The 21,483-nt window shown below is 40.1% G+C and overlaps 1 pseudogene; it reads right to left on the bottom strand.

Moving 5' to 3' along the window:
* Nucleotides 1-900: 900 nt before the first annotated feature.
* Nucleotides 901-3,543, bottom strand: LOC129020581 (actin-related protein 2-like; annotated as a pseudogene).
* Between the last annotated feature and the right edge of the window lie 17,940 nt (nucleotides 3,544-21,483).

The raw sequence follows: 21,483 nt of genomic DNA, 5'->3' as shown, positions 1-21,483 counted from the left end.
TCTTTCAAGCTTCAAAGATGGCTGAGAATTAAGTTATGATTAGTTTTTCAGTACAAATAAAAAATTTAAATCTTTATTTTTTTGGCCAACATTTTAAACAGTCAAATTAGGTTTCAAATCAGGTTTCAAATCAAAACAAACAAAACAACTAATGAAAATTACCCAATTAGTCAGGAGATAAGACCATCGTGGCTAACAGAGTGAAACCCCGTCTCTACTAAAAATACAAAAAATTAGCCGGGCATGTTGGAGGGCACCTGTAGCCCCAGCTATGCTGGAGGCTGAGGCAGGAGAATGGTGTGAACCTGGGTGGTGGAGCTTGCAGTGAGTTGAAATCACGCCACTGAACTCCAGCCTGGGCGACAGAGCAAGACTGTCTCAAAAAAAAAAATTACCCAATTGGCAACAAGTCCTGTATTCCAACGTTATTTTTAAACCACCAATTATAACCTACTGCCAGTAATTATTTTTAAGTACCTTCTTGTTTTATTAAGCACTGGTCAGTTATATAAAAGAATAATTTGCAAGAATGATACTTGGCAATGGGTTACCTTAATGCTTCCGGAATAAACAGAAGCATTAACAAAACACCAGATCTTAAGCACTTTTAAATCTGTAATTTGAATTACCCAAAGGATTTTTAAATGTTACTTTTCCATTGAAGGATTGTAGGGAGTCTAGTCCCAGCTAACGTGGTTGATTTTAAAAAAACAAATAAATCCCTAAGCCACATAGTAATGGGATACTACACTTGCTTTTTTTATCATATGGAAACAGCTCCAGGCAGAGCACAAGTAGAAGAAAACCTGCCAAATCAAAGTACTGTAAATAAAGTTCCTCTGTGTACTCCAGTGAGAAAACCTCAAAAATAAAAATCAGAAGACCACCCACAGTTACCCTCCCCCGCAACAAAACCTACCCAAAACACTTTAGTTCTGAACCTAACATTTCACTAAGATGTTCACAGGAGAAGCTTTAAGGTACTTAAAGCTGCAGCAGTACAGTTGAAAGCACCACATTACAGAGGAAATGCCCTAAAAGATTCAGCAGTTGCCCACCCATCCCGAACCACCCCCCATCCCAGTAATATGTAAAAGCTCCTGTTAAAGTTTTTTTCTTATGCTAATAAAGGCATACCACCTAGTGACTAGCAGCATTAGAGAAGTAAAGTGAAAATAGGAAGCCTACAGGAATATCTAAATGCTTAGAAGAATATCTAAATGCTAAGAATATCTAAATACTTAGAAGAAACAAAGCAGCAGACAGAATACTTAGCCCTCTAGTCTATGTAGGGAAGCAGTTGAATTAAATTCAGATTTACCCACATTAACAAAAATTTAACAAAGCTTCCCCAAGACACCAGAATAAAACTTGACCTTTCCAGTCAAAGGGCAGAGAAAGGCCTCTTCCATGTCCTGGAGTTGAATGAGTTCAAAGATTGGCAATAAAGGAATAAAGAAATCATTACGGGTGTGATGGGAACAAGCTTTGGAGTTTATCGAACAGTCACACCAAGTTTCTCTAGCACACGGATGCCCTTTTCTTAGTACTCCTGTCGGGTCATCCAAAAATTGTCTTTGTCTTTCATGGTATCCGCTAGAACTGCACCACCCAAGAATACCATGTGCTTTCTGCGGGGTGGGTCTTCAATGCAGAGCTTAAATTAAGAAAGTTTTTCCACATCATCCTTCAAAACTCTTTCTAAGTAAAGCTGTTTAAGTTCTCATTCCAACCGTGATGGCAGGCCAGGATACATAGTAGACCCTCCAGAAAGCACAAAGTGTTTGTAGAATTCTGATCTGGTATCAATGTCAGCCGCCTGAATTGTGTTAAAAAGCAATTCAGCAACACCAGCTCCTTCAAGATTGATCAAGTGAGGCTGAAATAAAGCTTCTGGTGTTTCAGATCTCTCTCCCCCAACTTTGATGATTCGTCCATCTGGAAGTGTATAAGATTCAACTAATACTGTGATTTCTAAGGCCAGTTTCTGCTCTTGCACAATATTATATCCCATGTAACACAGTTTTTCTTTAATCATGCGAACCGTTTCAAAATTAGCAGAGTGGTTGAAGGTGTATCCTTGAAACAGAAGTAGCTTGAAAAGATATCTAGTTATATTCCTCCCAGCAATATCCAGTCTCCTGGTAAGATGAGGGAGAGAAAAGCCTTCATATACTGGGTAAATGTGAGTCACACCATCTCCAGAATCTACCACTACACCAGTCAATAAACCTTGAGCGTACAAAGTCAGAACTGCCTGGATGGCTACATATACACCGGAAAACTGGTAAGTTTCAAACATTACCTCTACAATCTTCTCTCTGTTTTTGGTTGGGTTCATAGGAGGTTCTGTGAGTAAGATTTTACAATTTCTGGTATCTATATTAAGTTTCTCTGGTCCAAATGTGTAGTCCCACAGGTGTTTTGTGTCATCCCAATTTCGTACTATGCCATTTTCCATAGGGTAGTTAACTTCTAACATTGATCGTAATTCACTTGCCTCATCACCAAACATAAGATCCTTGATTTCAATGTTTCCCACTTTGGTGGTTGATCTGATTGTTGTACCTGAGCGAGTTAGGAAAACGCCACACTTTGAGATGAATTAAGAGTCCTTTATTAGGCCGGGCGCAGTGGCTCACGCCTGTAATCCCAGCACTTTGGGAGGCCGAGGCGGGTGGATCACGAGGTCAGGAGATCGAGACCATCCTGGCTAACACTGTGAAATCTCGTCTCCATTAAAAATACAAAAAATTCTCCGGGCGTGGTGGTGGGCGCCTGTAGTCCCAGCTACTCCGGAGGCTGAGGCAGGAGAATGGCGTGAGCCCGGGAGGCGGAGCTTGCAGTGAGCCAAGATCACGCCACTGCACTCCAGCCTGGGTGACAGAGCAAGACTCCGTCTCAAAAAAAAAAAAAAAAAAAGAGTCCTTTATTAGCCGGCGACTGAGAAAAGAGTAACCCCCAAAGTTCTCTCGGCCCCGAGGAAGGGGCTTGATTAACTTTTATACCTTGGTTTAGGAAGGGGAGGGGGGGTCTAGTTAGAACAACTTTACAGAAGTTAAGTAGTCAAAAAGTTAAAAGGATAAATGGTTACAGGAAAGTAAACAGTTCCAGGTGCAGGGGCTTTAAGACTATTACAAGGTGATAGACACGGGGCTTTGGGCGTTATCAATCAGATGAATTCTTGGGGACTGCGGATATAGCTTGCCACAATATCTTATCAGTTAATTGCATTCTTGGATGTGCTGGGAGTCAGCTTGCACAAGTTAAATCCTTGAGGAAGGGGCTGCCAGTGAAAGAGCCAAGATGGAGTTTGTCTGGTTCTCTTAGCTAAGGGAGAAACAAGGCTAGGTGAATAAAGGAAAAACAAGGTTGGGCATTACATGATAATAGATCTTCCAACCAAAGCTGGGAAGATGTGTTCTGGAAAGTTGGAGCCTGCATATCCACACTTCACAAACCCGGTGTCATTGTTGCACACCACCACCTTCCTGCTCTGGCTGTCCATCGTCCGCCCAGGGAAGAGCCGCTGCCGCCGCACAACCTACAGCCGCCACCGCCCTGCCGTTTTCTCTTCTTCCTAAACTTATTTTTAAATCAGCCATGATAGTAATCAAAGACAGATAAAAGAAGGTTTTTAATATTCATAATTTATATTTTAAAACGAACATGCTTCTAGAAATAAAGAAGGAAAGGAAGAAAGAAATACACAAACAAATAAAAGGTAGCCTGGTCAACACGGTGAAAGCCTGCCTTTACTAAAAATACAAAAATTAGCTAAGTGTGGTGGTGCACACCTGTAATCTCAGCTAATCAGGAGGCTGAGGCACTAGAATCACTGGAACCTGGGAGGCGGAGGTTGCAGTTAGCCGAGATTGAGCCACTGCACTCCAGCTTGGGTGACAGAATGAGACTCCATCTCAAACAAAACAAAACAAAACAAAACAAAACCAAAGAGAAGGAAGGAAGTGAATTACTTACAATAGCTAATGTGTTGAATCAACCTAAGTGTCCATCAATAGGTGAATGCAGAAAGAAAATGTGGTATATGTACCCAATGGAATGCTATTCAGCCAGCCCTTAAAAATAAGAAAGTCTTGTGATTTTCAACAATATTCATGAACCTGAAAAATATTGTGCTAAGTAAAGTAAGCCAGCACAGAAACACACACACACACACACAAAATCCTTTTTTTTTTTTGAGACAGAGTCTCGCTCTGTCGCCCAGGCTGGAGTGCAGTGGCACAATCTCCGCTCACTGCAAGCTCCGCCTCCCGGGTTCACGCCACTGTCTTGCCTCAGCCTCACGAGTAGCTGGGACTACAACCACCTGCGACCACGCCTGGCTAATTTTTTGTATTTTTAGTAGAGACGGGGTTTCACCATGTTAGCCAGGATGGTCTCGATCTCCTGACCTCGTGATCCGCCCGCCTCGGCCTCCCAAAGTGCTGCCATTACAGGTGTGAGCCACAGCGCCAGGCTGATTCTTTTTTTTTTTTTTTTTTTTGAGATGGAGTTTATCTCTTGTTGTCCAGGCCATGATGCAGTAACACCATCTCGGCTCACTGCAACCTCCTCCTCCTAGGTTTAGGCATTTCTCCTACCTCAGCCTCCCCAGTACCTAATTACAGACATCCACCACCACACCTGGCTAATTTTTATATTTTTAGTAGAGACGCGGTTTCGCCATGTTAGACAGGCTGTTCTCAACTCCTGACCTCAAGTGATCAACCCACCTCGGCCTCCCAAATTGGTGGAATTAGAGGCGTGAGTCACCGCACCCAGCCCACAAAATTCTATTTGCATGTAAAGTCTAAAAAAAAAAAAATTAAACTCATCAGGTGCAGTGGCTTACACCTGTAATCTCAGCACTTTGGAGGATGAGGCAGGGAAATCACAAGGTGAGGAGTTCGAAACCAGTCTGACCAACAGGGTGAAATCCCATCTCTACTAAAAAAACAGAAATTAGCTAGGCGTGGTGGCGAGTGCATGTAATCCCAGCTACTCAGGAGGCTGAGGAAGGAGAATGGCTTAAATCTGAGAGGTGGAGGTTACAGTGAGCCGAGATCGTGCCATTGCCCTTCAGCCTGGGCAAAAGATTGAGACTCTGTCTCAAAAAGAAAAAGAAAAAAAATTAAAGCCGGGCGCGGTGGCTCACGCCTGTAATCCCAGCACTTTCGGAGGCCTACGCGGGTGGATCACGAGGTCAGGAGATCGAGAGCATCCTGGCTAACACGGTGAAACCCCTTCTCCACTAAAAATACAAAAAAAAAAAAATTACACTCATAGAAGTAGAAAGTACAATAATGAAAAAAAAAAACCCCACATCGTCTGGGGGTTTTTTTGTCTGTTTAAGAGAGCTTCTTCATGATCTTTCAGGGATTATATTTCCTTTCATTGTCTGCATCCTTCTGTTCTTCAGACAATGAACAAAGAAATACACAGAGAAGACACATTTGCTTTTTTTTTTTTTTGAGATGGAGTCTCGCTCTTTCGCCCAGGCTGGAGTGCAGTGGCGCCATCTCGGCTCACTGCAAGTTCCTCCTCCCGGGTTAATGCCATTCTCCTGCCTCAGCCTCCCCAGTAACTGGGACTACAGGCGCCCGCCACCGCGCCCGGCTAATTTTTTGTATTTTTAGTGGAGACGGGGTTTCACCGTGTTAACCAGGATGGTCTCGATCTCCTGACCTCGTGATCCGCCCACCTCGGCCTCCCAAAGTGCTGGGATTACAGACATGAGCCACCGCGCCAATCTGACACATTTGCTTTTTATCCACTTCACTTCCACTCATTATTAGTCAATGTGGTCGCAACTAAGAATAGCAGTTTTCCGGCAGGACAGCCATTTTTCAGCAATAAACAATAAACTGAAAAAAAAGTATAAATCTTTCATAAAAAGCTAATGGATCTTAAGAAAAACAATCATATGCATCAATAATGCTTGTGATACAATAAAGACGCATTTTGTTGATTTCTATTGAGCTCCCATAATATTTGATCAAAACTCACAAATATACAGCAGAAAAGGAACATTATTCTAAATAAGAACATTGTGAATGGTTATTTCATCAATACAAGTAAAAATATGACCTCACACTAATAGTCTCACCTATAGTTTTACAACATCAAAGTTATTTTTTATTTAAAATTTTATTTCATATAAACGTTCAATTTACATCAATTTCCTTTGCCATTTTGATGCCTTTTCCACTTTATTTCAGTGGAAAACAGGCCAGCATTTTCCAGGAAAGCATGTGGTGCTATTGCTGCTTTAACAATGATCATGAAGAGCATTTGTCTGGGTGCTACTCATGTGTCAAACATTGTTATTTGGCTTAAAGTACTGGTTTTCTAAATCTGCTGGTAATATAAAATTATTAGCTAAGAAGACTTTGTCGTATTCAAATATGTTTTATGGGATTTCATTGACATTTAAGAGACTGAACTATCTGGAATATTGAAATTTTTCATGAACCCAAATTGAGTACTATAATCTTTTCCTACAAGATTTCTTTCTGAGGCACAGTAAGATTTATAACATTTTATTATCATATGGAAGAAGTGTATTAACCATGTTTTCATTAATCACTCTGAACACAGCATTCTCTGTTCCCAGTATGCACCCTGAGTCACTCAGGAGAAATTGGTCTCTGTAAGGAGGCAGAAGAAAATGCCCAGCAGTGCTTTCCCCATATAGCTATTAGAGTCTCCATTTAATTGGGCTGTTCTTTGCATGACTAGATACTTATTAAATTTAGTTATACTATTTTTTAAAAACTAATGGCATCTCTTACCCATTAATTTTATACATCTGCTTTTTTTGAAAAACAAATCTTTTAATTGCACTCTAAATCGAGACTAAATTTACAATCCTCAATTTTTCAATGTTAAAGTAAATCAGAAAAGAGCAACGTGTATATAGTGTGCTTTTTGTACCTATCAAAAATTTTCTTTCATTGCCTTGGAAACCCTGAGAAGCCACCTATAAAATACTCCCTTTGAATACTTTAGTCAGGATTTTAGATTTCAAAATGTCAAAAACAATCATTGAGCAAAACCAAAAATCTTGTCTTTGTTTCTTGTTAGTTATCTGGCCATTTCCAAAAGCATGGCAATTATGCCAAGCCATTGAGAAGATGTGGTTTTGATTAATTTTACCTCATTTCAAATGTTTTCTCTAATTGTTACTTTTGTCATATTAATTTAAAAGAAACTATCTACATAACTAATCATGGATTCAAGAAATATTCATATTAAGGCGTTTACAGTTTAATCTTGTATTACAGTATATTAGAAACATCTACAATTAGAAGTTAATTATTTATTAATTCATTGTTTTTAAGGTTTTTCAAATGTGAAAACAAACAATTAGGTATGCTTTTTGAAATAAGTTCAATTCTAGGATATACCTACTGGTCTTCATGGTATTTCTGTAATGAATAGTATAAACATGGGTCACCAGAATGGTGCAGATGTGCTAATTGAAATGGAATGAGTTCAGCCTTGTTGGTAGACTACTGATATCCCAGAGGCTGATCATTCACTATAGCTTGCTAAATGTTGTTCCATAATGACAGTGAGGACTTTTACCCAGGTTACCCTTTTCCTCCCATCAGTGTGGTCCTGTTGTGGTCTCCTTTTTCTCTTAAGCTATCACAGATGAGAGGTGATTATTTCTTGCATGAATGAGATTTCCTTTTTTGCCCTCTGCCATAGGATCTTCTTATTCTCCCTACTGGAAGCAACATGCAGGAAGCAGGAATGATGACAGTATATAGACATGTTTCCTGCCATGTGGCCACTATAAGCAGCTTACAATGGGTGACAGAGTGAGACTCTGTCTCAGAAAATAAATAAATAAATACATAAATAAAATTGAATAATATTCAGTAAGTGAAATAGGAACACAGACAACTACTGAAGATCAGAAAAATGAGGCTAACAAGAAAAAATATTAAAATAGCAAAAAACAAAAATTGTGGATATAAAAAATACAAAAAAACCTGAAAAATTTCTTAAGAGAAAAAATAATGCAAACACGAAGAAGCTGAACAAACTAGGACACACGCAAAGAGATTTATAACAAACGCACATATAAGCAAAATTTCAAAAATCACAGATAAGAGGAGAATTTTGGGAGCTGCAATATAAAAATGATGTGCCATTTGTAAGCATAGTCTCATGAGATAACCAGTGAATTTATCAAAAAAAAGTTGTACAGGTCAGAAGGAAACTGTGTGATATTGTTAAAGTTATCATTTTAAAAACTCAAGTGAGAATAATACCATCAGCACAATCGTACTGATAAAAAGAAGTCCTTCCACAATAACCAAATCCTGAGAACGTATATTGACACTGCATATGCTCTACATACCAAAGATGCTGAAAGAAGTTTCTTCCACTGAAAATAACATAATGCAAGAAAACAGCATATAATCAGATGAAAATACGTAACTTTCTGGGAAAGATATGCACGTACAAAAAAATGGAATTGTTTACTTATCATTATCATAAGGGTGCAGAAAACACTTTTAGCTGTTCTTTAAAATTTAAAAGATAGAGAAATTATTGTAAACATCTGCTAATATATAAAACATAAAAAATATAAGTAGCAAAATCAATAAGAAAGTTGAAGGCAGATGTAATCAAGAAGAATTTTTGCATTCAACTGAAGTTAATTTTTTACCACATTTAAATATGTTGTTGGATCTTTTAGAGGTTTTGTGTAATCCCTAAGATACTACTAAGAAAATATCTGTGTATATACACAAAAGAAAATAATAAAAAATTTGAAAGCATATCAATACAAAAATTTAAAAAACACACACTCAAAAAGGCAGAAAAAAAATGAGAGACAAAGATAAAAGAATCAAATAAAACAATTAATAAAGTAACATTGGTCAGGTGCGGTGGCTTATGCCTCTAATCCCAGCACTTTGCGAAGCCAAGGAAGATGGATCACTTAAGATCAGGAATTCAAGCCCAGCCTGGCCTACATGGCATAAATCCATCTGTACTAAAAATACCAAAAATTAGACAGGCGTGATGGCAGGTGCCTGTAATCCCAGCTACTCAGGTGGCTGAGACAGGAGAATCGCTTGGACTCAGGAAGCAGAGGTTGCAGTGATCTGAGATTGCACCATTGCACTCTAACCTGGATGAAAGAGTGAGACTCCGTCACACACACACACATTGGTAAGTGTTTCTCTTTCAGAAAACTATTTAAATATATATATATATAATTATCTTTCCAATCAAGAGACTTATTTTCAATAAAAAGCTTTATTAAAAAATTTTATCAGGCTGACCAACATGGCGAAACCCTGTCTCTACAAAATATATGAAAGTTAGCCAAATGTGGTGGTGCACACCTGTAATCCCAGCTACTCAGGAGGCTGAGGCAGGAGAATCACTCAAACCCAGAAGGCGGAGGTTGCAGTGAGCCAAGGTCGCACCACTTGCACTCCAGCATGGGTGACAGAGTGAGACTCCATCTCAAAAAAAAAAAAATTTGAAAATCAAGATCCAACTTGCCTTTCTACAAGAGTCACCTCAGATCTAATGACAAAGACTGAAAGTTGTAAGATGGAAGTAGAAATTTCATGTAAATATTAATCAAATGAGAGCAGAAGAGGTCAAAATAATATTACACAAGCTACATCTTAAGTAAAAAACTGTCATATTTTATAAAATGTACTTTAAGTCAAAACTTCAAAAAGACACAGAAGGACATTAAACAATATATAGTTTCATTCACTAGGAACCCATCACAAATTTGTGTGTATTTGTGTGTGTGTGTGTTTCAAATTAGGGTTTAAAATATATAAAGCAAATACTAACAAAACTGAATAAACACATAGATAGAAATATAATTATACTAGGATATTTCAATACCCCACTTGCTATAATAATAATGACATATTTGAAAATCCATGTTTATTGTGCCAGTATTCACAAAAGACAAAAGGCTGAAGCGATCCAGATGTCTCTTGATTTATAAACATATCAAAAATGTAACATATACATATGAGGAAATATTATCCTACCTTAAAAAAAAATCGTGTCATATTTTAAGAACCTTGAGAATATTATGTCACCTGAATTAATCCAGTAACAAAATAATGGATCCTGTATGATTCCACTTATATGAGGTATCTTAAGAAGTCAAAATCATAAAAAGAGAAAGTGGAAGGTTTGTCCAGTCTAGGGCTGGAGAGAGAGTAAAATTAGCAGTTGTTACTTAATGGGTATTGAGTTTAAGTTTTACAAGATTTAAAGTTTCTAGAAGTCTTTGTTTTGTTTGTTTTTTTTTTTTTTTTTTTGAGACGGAGTCTGGCTCTGTCGCCCAGGCTGGAGTGCAATGGCGCGATCTCGGCTCACTGCAAGCTCTGCCTCCTGGGTTGACGCCATTCTCCTGCCTCAGCCTCCCAAGTAGCTGGGACTACAGGAGCGCGCCACCACACCCGGCTAATTTTTTTATCTTTTTAGTAGAGATGGGGTTTCACCGTGTTAGCCAGATGGTCTTGATCTCCTGACCTGGTGATCCACCCGCCTCGGCCTCCCAAAGTGCTGGGATTACAGGCGTGAGCCACCGCGCCCGGCCTCTAGAAGTCTTTGTATAACAATGCGAATATACTTAACATTCCTGAAATGAACAGCTTTTTTTTGAGACAGGGTCTCACTCTATTACCCAAGATGGAATGTAGAGGCACAATTTTGACTCCCCCTCAATCTCCAACATAGATGGGACCACAGATGCACACCACCATACCTGGTAATTATTAATTTTTTTTAATAGAGAAAGGTCTCCATATGTTGCCCAGGCTGCTCTCAAGCTTTCAGGCTCCAGGGATCCTTCTGTCTTGGCCTCCCAAAATCCTGGGATTACAGATGAGAGCCACAAACACGCCTGGCCATGAAATATACACTTCAATAGATTTAAGATGGTACATTTTATGTTATGTGTTTTTAAAATATTTCTTTTGGTAGGGCGTGGTGGCTCGCGCCTGTAATCCCAGCACTTTAGGAGGCCTAGGCAGGCAAATCACGAGGTGAGGAGATCGAGACCATCCTGGCCAACACAGTGAAACCCCGTCTGTACTAAAAATACAAAAAGTTAGCTGGGCGTGGTGGTGGGCGCCTGTGGTTCCAGCTACTCAGGAGGCTGAGGCAGGAGAACGGCGTGAACCCGGGAGGAGGAGCTTGCAGTGAGCCAAGATCGCACCACTGTACTCCAGCCTGGGTGACAGAGCAAGACTCAGTGTCAAAAAAAAAAAATTCTTTTATAGAAAAACTGAAAAAAATACAGAATTATAAATCTTTTTGAAAATTACCTTCAAATCACTAGAGTGTTTCTCTCATAAAAGGAAATATATATTCATCATTAAACAATGGTAAAAATAAGACTATCTCCATGACATTGAAAATCAGCTAAGAAAGAATATAGGATAAGCCATAACTAAAATTGGGGTCATATTTATAAATAAACACACAGACATATGTAATCTCATTGTGATAAGCATGCATAATTTATCTCTTAATTAAACCTCAAATTGACTTAAACTGTACAAACAGAATTGCAAATTGTCTAAAATTGTAATACAAAAGTAAAACCAACAGACACAAAAAACTGATGTTAAGAAACCTACACTGAGGCCAGGTGCAGTGGTTTATGCCTGTAATCTTAGCTCCTTGGAAAGCTGAGACACAAGAATTGCTTGAACCCAGGAGGTGGAGGTTGCAGTAAGCCAAGCCCGCACCACTGCACTCCAGCCTGGGTGACAGAGCGTGACTCCGACTCACAAAAACAAAAAAAATTGTCTAGGTAACTGGAATATTTAACTATTACTGTATACTCATCAAATGTGAGTATTTTGAATCATTGGCATGCACTGTGTGGCAGTAAAACATCAGACAATATGGAGTATAATTATAAATAGAAGATTCTAATGAGAAACTTTTAATAAATAGCATTTAAAAGAAATGAGTTATATTTATGTTTTAAATATATGCTATTCTTACACAAAATGAAACTGCTGTAATCCAACTTTGAAGCAAAGAATAGCTTTACATTGTTAAATTTAGAAAATATACATATCTACTTTGCAGAATAGGGTTAGACCCTCTGATATGTAAAACAATTAGGAAATAAACTATGTTATTATTCAGATATAGGCTGAAGAAAGTAGAGGAAAATTCTGTAATTCCTTTTTGCCAGCAGCAAAATTAAATTTATAAGTAAATATTTTAGTAAATATGGAGTGCCCACTAATTATCTAATTTACTGCAGGCATAATATGCAAATTTTAGCAAATTGTTTTAAATATCTGAATCTAAAATTACAGACAAACTTGAAGTAGAAAATAGAAAGTAAAAATGTATAAGGAGAGTGACATCAGTAAGATAAAAATATTAGCTGGGTGCAGTGGCTCATGCCTGTAATCCCAGCATTTTGGAAGGCCAAGGCATGTGGATCATGAGGTCAAGAGACTGAGACCATCCTGGCCAACATGGTGAAACCCCGTCTCCACTAAAAATAACAAAAAATTAGTCGGGCATGGTGGCAGGCCCCTGTAATCCTAGCTACTTGGGAGTCTGAGGCAGGAGAATTGCTTGAACCTGGGAGGCAGAGGTTGCAGTGAGCCAAGATCATGCCATTGCATTACAGCCTGGGCAAAAAGAGCAAAACTCCACCTCAAAAAAAAGAAAAAGAAAAAGAAAAAAAATGAAAAGACTAAAAGTGCCCTATTTTCATATCCCCTTACAATAAATAAATAAATATATATATATATATCAGCCATACCTGACAAAAATGTCTTTATGAGAGAATCAGGCGTTGTGGCTCACACATGTAATGACAGCTACATGGTACATTAAGGTTATGTCACTGCTTCAGGCCAGGACTTTGAGACCAGCCTGGGTTATGTAGCAAGACGCCATCTCCAAAATAAGTGCCTCTAAGAGAGATTTGAGATCCAGGGAGGGAGTTGTGAAACACTGTCAAAGCTTAAGATTGAGAAGAGTTTTATTCAGAAGGGAGGCCCTCATTCAGGTGGGAAACTACAGGACCCCTGTTCTTGGCTACAGACTAGGATAAGATTCATCCAACTTGGTCCTACTGAAAATTCAGAACTTTGCCTGTAACCATCCCAAATTTTTCCCAGCCACAGTCTGGCAGAGGTCCTGCCATTCCCTGACCTGGAGGAAGGCACACACTTACAGCCATGTAGGCAGGCCTGCAGACTTTGGCCTTTACTGTGGTCCCTGAAGCAGTTCGATGACTCAGTTTCAGTTACCTGAGCCACAGTTTATGGTCAGTTCTGCCTATATAGAAACCCACACAGTTACCTGAGGAAATGCTCTCTGGTATTCACTGAAAGCCACACTCATCCACATCCTGATACAAGGCCCAGCATATGCAGACCTGACTGCAAAAACATGCCCTAGTGTCTGCCCTACGGTGCAAGTCCTGAAGGATATTCAGTCTGTCTAAAGATAAAATGGAAATTACAACTACCAAAGCCCCTGTAACAAGCCAACTAAAGGTGGACCCTAGCGCAGACCCAGCAGCCTTGTGACCAAGGTACAACCCCTCTTCACTACAAATTCAGAGAGCATCTTATCACCCTAAGGGCCAACAAAAGAAGATCTTTACCTTCTAAAATCAGTTTGTGAAAACTTGAAGAGGTATTTGCTGCATTGAATTCAGACACCAAAACAAAACTATATTGTGTGCATTGTCAATGCTTCTATTTTGTGTGTGTGTGTGTGTGTGTGTGAGATGCAGTTTTGCTCTTGTTGCCCAGGCTGAAGTGCACTGGTGTGATCTCGGCTCACTGCAACCTCTGCCTCCCGTGTTCAAGTGATTCTCTCTCAGCCTCCCGAGTTGCTGGGGTTACAGGCTCATGTCAACACACCCGGCTAATTTTTGTATTTTTAGTAGAGATGGGATTTCATCATATTGGTCAGGCTGGTCTCAAACTCCTGACCTCAGGCGATCCACCTGCTTCGGCCTCCCAAAGTGCTGGGATTATAGCTGTGAGCCACAGAGCCTGGCCAATGCTTCTATTTTAATGTAGCACTGGAAGTATGTGGCAGAAGAATTAGTCAAAGAAATAAAAAAAAACTATTGAAATAAAAAAAGTAAAAAGTTGCTGTTTGTAGATCATACAATTGTGTATATAAAAAAACCATAAACAGTACATTAAAATCTGTCTAAACTAATAAATACACTCAGTAAATTAGCAAAATACAAAATTAACGTACAAGTGTATATAGGGTTTCATAAACTTTTTTTTTTTTTGAGAAGGAGTCTTGCTCTTTTGACCAGCCTGGAGTGCAATGATATAATCTTGACAAACTGCAACTTCCACCTCCCAGGTTCAAGCGATTCTCCTGCCTCAGCTTCCCAAGTAGCTGGGATTACAGACATGCACCACCACACCCAGCTAATTTTTGTATTTTTAGTAGAGGCAGGGTTTCTCCATGTTGGTTAGGATGGTCTCGAACTCCCCACCTCAGTTGATACACCCACCTCAGTCTCCCAAAGCGCTGGAATTACAGGCATTGGCCACCGTGCCTGGCTATAGTTTCATACACTTAAAACAAACTATCTGACAAAATAGAGGGAAAAAAATCTTATTTGCTAAAGCATTAAGTAATAAATTTCTGAGAAAAAAATTGACCAAGGAGGTAAAAATCTTTACAATAAAAAATGAAAAATTAGAGAGGATCCAAATAAATTTTAAACTATTTTGTCTATGGATTGAAAGAATAAATATTAATAAAGTGCCATATTATCCAAAGTGATCTATAGATTCAATACACTTCCTATCAGAATTGCAGTGGCATTTTTTTCACAGTCCTGGAAAATACAATTCTAAAATTTACATGAAACTAAAATAAACTTTGAATAGCCAAAGCAATCTTGAGGAAAAGGAATAAAGCAGAAAAATATCATACTTATAATTTCAAACTATATTTCAAGACTTTATAGTAATAAAAACAGAATAGACTGTGCCAAAAAAAATGAACAAAAACATGCAACAGAAGCTATTACTCTCACACATATCAGACCTGATGCAAAAAGAGAACATGAAAAATAGTTTTAGTTTCTCTAAATAATGCAAATAGATATTTGCATATCTGCAAAACAATGGAAAAGCTGCCAGATTGTGCAGTCTCTTTTTCGTTTGTTTGTCTTGTTTTGTTTTTCTGTGATGGAGTCTCACTCTGTTGCCCAGGCTGGGGTGCAATGGCACGATCTTGGCTCACAGCAAGCTCCATCTTCCAGGTTCAAGTGATTCTTTGGCCTCAGCCTCCCAAGTAGCTGTGATTATAGGCGTCCAACAACCCGCCTCGCTAATTTTTGTATTTTTAGTAAAGATGAGGTTTCACCATGTTGGTCAGGCTAATCCTGAATTTCTGACCTCAGGTGATCCACTGCCTTAGCCTCCCAAAGTTCTGAGATTACAGGCATGAGCCAATATGCCCAGCCTGTGCAGTCTCTTATATGCCATGAAGAGGACTTTGGCTCTCACTGTGAACTTGAAGGAAGCTCACCAAAAGAAAAGTGGAATCCTTAGAGAATTTAAAATCATAAGACAGAGGATGCCCCTTTGTGGGAGCAAAATTAAATAAATAAATAAACAAATAACACAGCTGCCCAGGAACTACTTTCTTTGGAACACAGCTTCCTGAATCACATTTTAAAAACTGGCTTTCTCATTGACCTTGGGACCTCTTATCTGTGTTGTCTCTTGTATTCATTTTCACTCACACCTACCTGAGGGTTTGGCAATCATCTCATGTCTCTTCATAGTCAAGGGTTTTTTTCCTTGCTCCAGACAGGTGATGAGGTCTGGCTTAGAACAACAATACCTGTTTTATTAAAAATAAATAACACAAATCTTGCTCATATTCTCCAATTACAAGCTAGTAATGTGCTCAGCAGAGCAGATATAATACAATATTCTAGTAAATTAATACCAAAATACTAATTCATAATAGAAATTTCTAAATATTTAGAAAATACTTTCAGCTGGGTGCAGTGGCTCACACCTGTAATCCTAGCACTTTGGGAGGCTGAGATGGTGGATAACCTGAGGTCAGGAGTTCAAGACCAGCCTGACCATCATAGAGAAACCCCATCTCTACTAAAAATACAAAAAATTAGCCAGACATGGTGGCACAGGTCTGTAATCCCAGTTACTCAGGAGGCTGAGGCAAGAGAATTGCTTGAACCCAGGAATTGGATGTTGTGTTGAGTGGAGATCATACCATTGCACCCCAGCCTGGGCAACAAGAGTGAAACTCTGTCAAAAAAAAAAAAAGAAAAAAGAAGGAAAGAAGAAAGAAAAGAAAGAAAGAAAGAAAGAAAGAAAGAAAGAAAGAAAGAAAGAAAGAAGAGAAAGAAAGAAAGAAAGAAAGAATACTTTCAATATACAGGTTTCTTAATTTTACTATCTGGTACTACTGAATCAAAAATTGGGGGTGGTAATTAGATTTTCAGGTGGGGGCAATAATATTTTATGCCACTAAATTTCTGGAATTACCACTAATTTAGAGTGAAAAATACAGCTCACCTCAGGAATGTGGAAAGTCTGGATTAAGATGAAACATCTTGAAGAAATTCTTTTCTAAATGAAAAAATTCTGAAGATTTTCTGGAAAAGGGGGATCTGAAACTGTTTTATGAAAAGAATAAATTACTAAAAAAATTCTACAAAAAAAGAGAAATAAAATCTTTAGGGTATATTATGAGTTATGTATTCAGGTTATCCTCACCAAGGAAGACCAGGTTTCTGTGGTTTTCTAATATCACATCCCTATATAAATTCCACTGTGCAGTGTCCAGACAATGCCACTCCTTCAGAGAGAATTCTGTGGCCACATCCCTAAATTGCAATGGTCCCTGAAGTACACACACACACACACACACACACACGCACACACACACTTTTACTAAATGGCCATGAGCAGAATTTTTAATTTGACTTAAGGTGAAATGCGAGAGTAAAGAGAACCGGTTCTGACTTAAAGGACTGACTAAAATTATCCAATAAAATAATTTTCAACACAGAAATATTCTCTAATGTATTCTCTAACTCTGAGAAAAAAGAGCAGCATAAGATCCACCACATCAGTTCGTATATATTTTTCTAGATAATAAAGTATAAAATTACGGGCATGAACAAGAACACGTACAGTTTTGAGTGCTATATTTACATCATACAGAATGAGTTGTGAATATTTTTCTGTAGGGAAAAGAAAGAGAGATAAGATTGTTAATGTGTCTGTATAGAAAGTAGACATAAGAGACTCCATTTTAATCTGTAACCCTACCCCAAACCCTGTGCTCCCTGAGACATGTGCTGTGTCAACTCAGGGTTAAATGGATTAAGGGCTGTGCAAGATGTGCTTTGTTAAACAAATGCTTGAAGGCAGGATGCTTGTTAAGAGTCATCACCACTCCCTAATCTCAAGTACCCAGAGACACAAAACACTTCTCAGAGTCATGTTGCAGGGGTTGTCTGGGCTCGGTCTCACCTCCCAGGTTTCAGAGGCTGCAGGTTTTATGCAGCTGAGGTGGATCCGGGCTGGGATTACTTCTACCTTTACAGCTGTGGGGGTGGTCAAGCTGATGGTCTGGGCTCCTTTCCATCATGGTCAGAAGGGGGATGTGTTCCAACCTTTGATCCACACTCAATCACCTAGGGAGAAAGGGTGAATTGGGGAGAATAAGCTGATGGGACACCTCTCATTTACACAGGCTGAAATTGTTTGAGTAAATTTCCTAAGACCTGTAGCTGTCACTGTAACTCAATTTCACCTAGCTCTTGTGGAGTGCCTGGGAGTCCCTGTAATATAGGAAGGGGCCTATGATATAATATTTCATAGGGAGAATATCCTGTTCTCTTTGAAGGGTTGCATCAATCTTGAACAGTAACAGGTTTAAAAGTACCACTTTAATCCTGTTTCCTGACATACTTTCCCTAAACTGTTTTTGATTGTCTGATTCATCCACTCCACCTTTCCAAACTCTACAGTTGGTAGGCGGCATGCCGTTTCCATGTGATCTCCAATACCTTTGATGTTTACTGTACCAAGTCAGCCACACATGCCGGCCTGTTGTCCAAGCTGATCCATAAGGACAGTCCAAACCTGGGAATAAGATCTTGAAGAAGCACATGGGTTGCCTCACGAGCTTTCTCAGTTCATGTTGGATAAGCCTCTACCCACCCAGAGTAGGTACCAGGTACAGAGTAGAACTAGTGAATACTTATTACCTCCACACTTTGGTATTTCTGTGAAGTTCACCTGGAGATCTTCAAAGGGGGCTGCTCCATATGTCTGTATACCTGGCAGAACGGCTGGACCCTGTCCTGCATTGTGTTGTCAGCAGATAACACATCGCTGAGCTACTGTTTTGGCAAGAGCTGATAAATGGGAGATGTAAAAATACTGGCCTAACAACTTTTCAAGTGATTCCTGACCTAGATGGGTAGTTTCATGCACAGCCAGTACAACCGCTGCTCCAAGTAGCTGTGGCACAGCTATTCTCCCATCCGGTAACCGGATCCATCCTTCCTTTATTATCTGTCCCCCTTCCACTTGGAGAAAGTTTTTTTCTCCTTTAGAATAAGTAGGTACAAGTTCAGGTTCTTGAGGGAGAAAGGGGGCTGTGATTGATGCCCCATAAGGGGTGGATGCTGACTTTTGAGCCTCCAAGTCAACTCAGGATTTCCCTAAAGCAACTGTAGTGGGAGTTCGCTGGTGTCCTCTGCAGTGCGTGACTGCCATCTTCTGGGGCTTCCACACTGCCTCTAATGGTTGCAAGATTTCTTGCTGATACTTTGTATCTTTTCCCCCAGAGTTTAACAGGCCTGTTTCTTTATATAATGCTTTATGCACTTGGAGGGTTAAAAAGGCATACCGAGAGTCAGTGTAAATGTTTACAGTCTCACTTAGCTCTAAGGCCTGAGTTAAAGCAATGAGTTCAGCCTCCTGGGCTGAAGTAACCTGTGGGCAATGATTTGGCTTCAATAAAGCATCCAGAGGTGCATATCTGGTGCACCTCTCTCCTTGTGGGTTGATGAAGCTGCTCCCATCCACATATAGCTCCAAGTCCACTTATGCCCAAGGCTGGTCCTGTAGGTCAGGTTTGCTAACCTGAGCAAACTGAGTCCAACACCTCTATATAGTTATGCTCAATAGGGCTCTCTGATACCGGGAGCAGGGTGGCGGGGTTCAGGCTGTTACAAACTTCAATGATTATGCAGAGACTTTTACAGAGCAAGCTTTGGTACTTGGTTAGTCTAGCATTCATTAGCCAATGATATCCTTTGGTATTCATTAAAGTCACCACAGCATGAGGTGTCTTATGTTTAGGTTTTGCCCAAAAGTTAATTTATCCACTTCTTGTGCTAGCAGGACAGTTGCTGCTAAGGCTCTCAAACATGGGGGCCAACCTTTAGAAACCTTGTCCCATTGTTTAGAGAGGTAGGCCACCGGCCGTAGCCAGGGCCCCACAGCCTGGATCAAAACCCCAATTGCCATTTTTTCTCTCTCTGACACATATAGTGTAAATGGCTTTGACAGGTCAGGCAGACCCAGGGCTGGGGCTGACATGAGTTTCTCTTTTAACTCATGGAAGGCTTGCTGCTGTTGAGACCTCCATTCAAAAGTTTCCTGGATGCCCCACTTTGTGACTTGGTACAGAGGTTTGGCCAGTACTGTAAAGTTTGGGATCCATAACCTGCAGATCCCCACAGCTCCTAAGAACTCTCTCACCTGCCTCCTGGTCTTAGGCTCTGGTAGGTTGCAAATGACCTGCTTTCTTTACAGTAAGCACACCAGTTATGCTGCACACATGGTCAGTCAGACTGGTTGTTTTCCCAGGGGTTCCCCATTCCTTGGCCCTTTGGGGGAATTCCTTTAATAGCTGCGGCTGGGAGGTCGGCGTTTCACCGGGCTTGGCCCTCATTTTCTTTATGGCTTTCTCTATGACCCACCGCATCTCTATTCACAAACGCCTGATTGGTTATTTCTAATAACTGAAGTGTTCATACCCGCAAACCCAGCCTGTTTCTGAAGCTTTCTTCTAATATCTTCAGCGCTTTGACTAACTAAAGCCACGTTAATCATGCGCTAATTTTCAGGGCTATCTGAATCAAAGGGATTATACATATGATATGCCTCACATAGTCTCTCATAAAATTGTGCTGGACTCTTCTTTTCCTTGGATGACCCCAGAGACTTTGTTAACATTTGTGGCCTTCTGAGCTCCCTTTTTTAACCCTTCTAGGAGGGCCTCCCTATATCATTTTAGTCTTTCCATGTCTGGCCCTTCATTTGGATCCCATTGGGAGTCTGTTCCTGGTAATTGGACCCTTACATACTCTTGGGCATTTTGGTAATTGGCCAGACCATGTTCCTCCAGCCACTTAGTTGCTGCCTAGAACACCCTTCACCTTTCATCTGTGTTAAAGAGGTACATGAGCAATTTGTGGCAATCAGCCCAAGTAGGGTTATGAGTCTGGATAATAGTTTGGAGCAAATCAATTAAAGCTTGAGGCTTTTCAGTATAAGATGGGGTATTGTTCTTCCAATTGAGGAGATCAACAGAGGTGAAAGGTTGATACACAAAGGCATGACTTTTTACCATATTCCTGTCCTTGTCTATTCCAGTATATCACTGCTCCCTCAGGGGCATTTGTGTTCCAGTCTTAGGTCCTAAATAAGCCGCCAAGGGAGGGGTTCTCCCATGGCTTCACATCCTTTCTTGTCTACTCTGGGTGGTCTAGGGGTGTGTGTTTCCTGTGGAGGCACAGGTGCTGTGGGCTCAGAAGTGGGAGTCTCTCATCTTGATAAGGGGGAGGCATCACTGGTGCCATTTCCTGCCATGAGTCTTCTGATATTGGGTCGGACAGAACTTTAGGAACCGATTTCCCTTGATGGATGGAGTGGGATTCTTCCTTGGCTACCTGTCCTTGCCACTAACACTGCTGCAGCCTGTCCTCTCAACCACTGTGGGGGGGTCTAAAACTAGCTGTAACCAAGTGTCTATGTACAGGAACTGGTCTAGGTATCCTGGCTTACAGGTTATCTTGTGCCATACCTTTGAAACAAGGGACCTGTCCAGGCTTCCTTCTGATGTCCAACCCACTTCTAATGCTGGCCAATCTATTTCACATAAAGATCTAAGTTTCTCTGGTGTCATGGTAACCCCATAGTCTCCTGTAAATCCCATCTTGAAATTTTTCAGCATAGTTCCAAGTGGGGTAGGCTTACTTGGTGTCTGACCCATTTTTCTCTTGAGACAAGACAACACTCACACTACAAGAAGGAAAGGGTAAAAGGTCACACACTCGTCTAACTCACACTGTATCAAAATCAAAACCAAAACCAGGGTGCCAAGCAATTTAAGCCAAGACAAAATCAAAACCAAAACCAAAGTGCTGATAAAGGCACATTGTGGGTGATC

Source organism: Pongo pygmaeus, chromosome 20 (genome assembly GCF_028885625.2).
Source record: "Pongo pygmaeus isolate AG05252 chromosome 20, NHGRI_mPonPyg2-v2.0_pri, whole genome shotgun sequence".
Taxonomy (NCBI): domain Eukaryota; kingdom Metazoa; phylum Chordata; class Mammalia; order Primates; family Hominidae; genus Pongo; species Pongo pygmaeus.
Note: the sequence above shows the minus strand (reverse complement) of the source record. Positions and strands in the feature narration are given on the sequence as shown.